We start from the raw sequence: 4,841 nt of genomic DNA, 5'->3' as shown, positions 1-4,841 counted from the left end.
AATACACGGTAGAAGACTCTAAATCTCACGACCCCGTAACACCATTGCATGCAATATTTAAAATACGAATAAATGCAGAGACAATCGAACGGTTTGCTTTCACTCTTCATGAGGATTCAGGAGGCTATATAGTATACTGTTTAAGGTCTTCCTAAAGGACTATGGGGTTCTTCCACAAACATCGATGGAAAAAAAATTAAAACGATACTGAAATTCGAATTTAAACCCCACTTATTATATGCAATCGTACTTAAAATAAATAAAAATTTGAATTTCTCATTGCAGCCTAATATAGTTCCAGAAATGTATTATATGTCTGAAAAGTTTTTTTGCTGGTTCAGACTATTTACAAGCGCAACGAATTTTTTAATCGTGAAACTACGATTTGCGTTTTGCTACAAAATATCTGTTTATACTAAATGATTTTCAGCTTATTATGTGATTACGGGGCAACAAGAAACTACTAATCACCAGCATCTGATGATGTCCCAGGGAAGTTGAAAAGTGTTTGGCATAAGCAAATATCACTGGAACACCAATTTGTATTTCATTCTTACATATTAATTTCTGCCACCGAGCTGTGACAAAAGATTCCATTACAATGTATAACAAATTGTTTTATTTAGAAACTTTACTGTCAGTAACAAAAGTTGAAATTTACATCCGTTACATATTTTCTTTTCACGCGGAATATTTATGAAAACAAATGATCGTATGGCATTATTGGATGGTAGACCACCTTCGGTGTTGTTCGACCTCTCGGTGCCGGTTATTCTATTTGACGTCACTTCGATGACTTGTGCGTCGATGGAGATAAGAAGATATGACGATGCCAACACAAACACCCAGTCCCTGAGCGAAGAAATCTCCGACCTGGCCGGGAATAGAGCCCAGGGCCCACGGTCTAGAGGCAGCAACGCTAACCACTAGACCACGAAATGTGGACATTTATGAAAATATTTTTTGCTGATAAAATGATGATGATTGATTTCTATTTCACATCTTACTTTCATGTGACAGCCAAACCTACAATGTCGTAATGAATGGGTGAAGCCATTTCACAGATTTGCTGCAAATATACTACAATGCCGAAAAAAAAATAGTACACCTGGAAACATGGCGCCCATTTTAATCCGATGACGTCATATGCCTCCTGAAGTGTAGTGGATGTATTAATAAATGTTTCAACGTCATCCGCCAACAGATACTGTAGTGGCATAGATACCTATTCATTAACAGGGAATGCTCACGTTTCAAGAAAGCAGGCAACCATACCACGGAGACGCAATCGTGCTTCCTACAGCAAACTGAACAAGTTTGAATAGGCCAAATTGTGGCCATCTGAGTGGCGTGATGGCCCTTTCGGAAATATGGTGCACAAGTCGGACGTGTTGCGTCAGTTGTGCAACGATGCTGGTATCAGTGATCACGTGAACACTCTCACGCACGCAGACGACGTTCTGGATGTCCACGCAGCACAGACGCTCGTCTGTACTGTCGTACTGTAAGGGCAGCAGTGACGGATCGCACAGATACCACAGCACAGATAAGAAGTCCTGTGTGCCCAATTGTGTGAACACGAACTGTTGCGAAACGGTCATTAGCAGTGGAAGTACGGGCACACCGGGCCCTCTTCCACTCACGCCACGGCATCGAGGTGCACGGCTCCACTGGTGACGTCAGAAGATCACTTGTAACATGGAATGGCGTCCTGTGGTCTTCGGCGATGAAAGCAGATTCTGTCTGCACGTAAGTGATGGCCGTTTGTGCGTACGGCATAGACCCGGTGAGAGCTGTCTCGCAGAGTGCATTCATCCAAGACGCACTGGCCCCATCTGGGCCTTACGGTCTGGGGTGTGATAAGTTACAACTCCCGTTCACCTTGGATGGGAACGCTAACCAGCGCTTGGTTCGTGCAAATTAATATTGTTAGACCTGTTCTTTTTCCGTTCTTGCATCAGGAAGAAAAATGTGTTGCTCCAACAGGATAATTATCCACGCATACATTGCCCGTGAAACTTAACATGCTCTGTAAGGCGTGCAGTAACTACCATGGCCAGCACGGTCTCCGGAATTGTTTCCAATCGAGCATGTGTGGGATATGATGGGACGAGAAGTGACTTGTCAACCAGCAGTTCTTACAGAATTACGTGAGCAGGTCGACCAGGCGTGCCGTAACACATCCCAAGACAATATTCGCCATCCATACGATTGACTATGAAAGAGTCAGAGCCTGCATTTTCGCCTGTGAATTCTACACCATATAATACTGATACGGTGTTTCAGAACAGGTCGATTGCTGATACCTCTGAACCGCTTGTGCTGTTAATCTGTAAATATACTTATTTCGCAAACTCTATATGTACTGTTCCAATAATAAATCGTGAGTGAATTGGAAACCTCTAAAAGGGTGTACTAATTTTTTTACCTGCAGTGTTATGTGCCCTCTACTGATTCTGCCGCTATACGTTAGGCAATCCAGTTCTTCCAACATTAGTCGCAGCATGTCCCTAACAACTGTTAAAAAGCAGTGTTTGTGCGAGCTCACGGTTTTGGTGGATATTTTGCAAGAAGAGGTATAAGCACTGAGTCTTCCATATAACGCTACACAGAAAAATCGCATGTGGCTAGGTTAGCAGAGCGTGAAGACTATAACCTAAATTGCTGATAATCAGACCTATCACGACCGATTCATCGGTTTCTCTACTTCCCGTTTAAGAATTCACGAACATCATGATAGAAGTGGCGCGAAGCGCCATCCTGTTGGTAAATGAACTCAAAATCGTCAGTCTCCAGTTGCGTCATAAGTTAATTTTCCAGCATTTCTAGATACACGAGTCTGTAATAGTCAACATTTATCTCACTCACTGCAGACAAGTCCATTGATTTCCCTTTGCAGAATTATCCTGAAGCTTCAAACTGTGCACACTGTAGCCGAATGGAGTCGGCAGTTAGTGGAACTATGTTGAACTGCGTTCGGAAGTTTCGTTGTACTGCTACGGCAGATTGATCTAAATGCATTTCAAGCATAACATACGCTTTCTCATTGCCTGTCTCCATTTTGCTTAACTATTCACTGGTGCTCTAGAGGTAGAAATCTGAAGTGCGGCTCCAGCAACATAAAACTTTTCGAGTTTTTCTATAAGAGTGTTGAGCTTTGTGATAGTATGTATATTGATGCAGCTGGAGAGAATTTATGAAATTGCTTCAATCATTTATAATAATCTTGTACTTCAACCGATTATTTCTGCGTACTTCGTTATCTAAACAGTGATTTACTGTGATTTCAGATAGATTCCTATTTTATGTGACAGGTCCGTCAAATAGATAGTGATAATGGCAACTACTCACTGCAGGTTCTTCCATCGTTTCTTTTACTATAGGCAGGTTATACTGTCGAAATCACTGCTCTAACATCTACAACCCCAGACGTAGAGAAGACCCTTCAGGATTCTGTGTACACGACTCCTCTATCAGCACATGAAAGTTAGTGTTTAAGTGAAAGTTCCTCATACGACTTTGTAGAGACTGTAGCGAGAGTGGATAATCAACATGTAGGCCGATATCATTGGTATCAGTTTGTTCGACCTCATGTACTTGTGCACAGGCGTACACATTTTGAATATCTGTCGCGGCAATAAGTGAGAGAAGAAAAACGTTCCAAGCAATATCACTATTTTGAAGAGCATGTCTTGGAAACCAAGCATTTCCGGACATATATTGTAATGAACTCTCCTATTGTTTGTATATGGGGAATAAATACCCGAAATATGTTCTCTATCTGTGAAATACCCTGTATAAGTTGATGGAAGGAATACATTTCTTTACAAGTTTTGAAGAGTTTTGACAGCACTGCTCTCTTCGATGCCAAGCGGCTTTATTGAAGCGTTTTCCATTGTGGATCGTTCTGCATTTATGATGCCCTCACTCTAATTAAAACCAGCTTGGTAAACATGAGACAGTCAAAAAGTTCCATTTGAAGGCGTTGCTGCCGGCAGGAGTGGCCGAGCGGTTCTAGGCGCCATGGTCTGGAACCGCGCGACCGCTACGGTCGCAGGTTCGAATCCTGCCTCGGGCATGGATGTGTGTGATGTCCTTAGGTTGGTTAGATTTAAGTAGTTCTATGTACTAGGGGACTGATGACCTCAGCAGTTAAGTCCCATAATGCTCAGAGTCATTTTTTTTTTTTTTGAAGGCGTTGCTGAGATATATACACAGTGTAGAGTGAAGCTATTTTTACCAAATACATCCATATAGGACCTATATGCTGTTGCTTATTTTCTGGATGCCGACGGAAAAACACTGGTAGACATCCGGCAGAGAGTGAAGAATGTGTACGGGACAGCATTTCTGTCGAAAACGACCGTTGCGGAATGGTGAGCCAAGTTTCGCGTTGGTCCCTGCTCGGCACATGATGCCGTTCGATCTGCGAGACCAGCCTCATCCATTACAGGCAACTGGGAGACACTCGAGCGCACTCAGTATTGTCCTGATCTCTCCCCATCACGCCTTCGATCCCTCAAAAAAGGCTTTGAAGAATAGACGATTCCTGCCAGACAAGGATGCGCAGCAATCAGTTACAGGCTTCTTCACACACCAGGACACTGTTTTACCAGACAAGTCTCTTCAACCTGGTGCACCGATGGGTTGTTTGCCTCAGAGCTCAAGGGGATTTTGCCTGTTGGCATACTGATTCTAGACTGCATGGCCTTCCAAAGGAAACGTTTTGATCGTCCCTTATATGTCCCAGAACATCCAACAAATCTCAAAAATTTTTCAAACAAAGATTTTGCACACTATTCCCGTCGTCAAGGTCCCAAAAAGTGGAAGTTATTTAACTC

Source organism: Schistocerca serialis, chromosome 8 (assembly GCF_023864345.2).
Source record: "Schistocerca serialis cubense isolate TAMUIC-IGC-003099 chromosome 8, iqSchSeri2.2, whole genome shotgun sequence".
NCBI classification, from domain to species: domain Eukaryota; kingdom Metazoa; phylum Arthropoda; class Insecta; order Orthoptera; family Acrididae; genus Schistocerca; species Schistocerca serialis.
Note: the sequence above shows the minus strand (reverse complement) of the source record.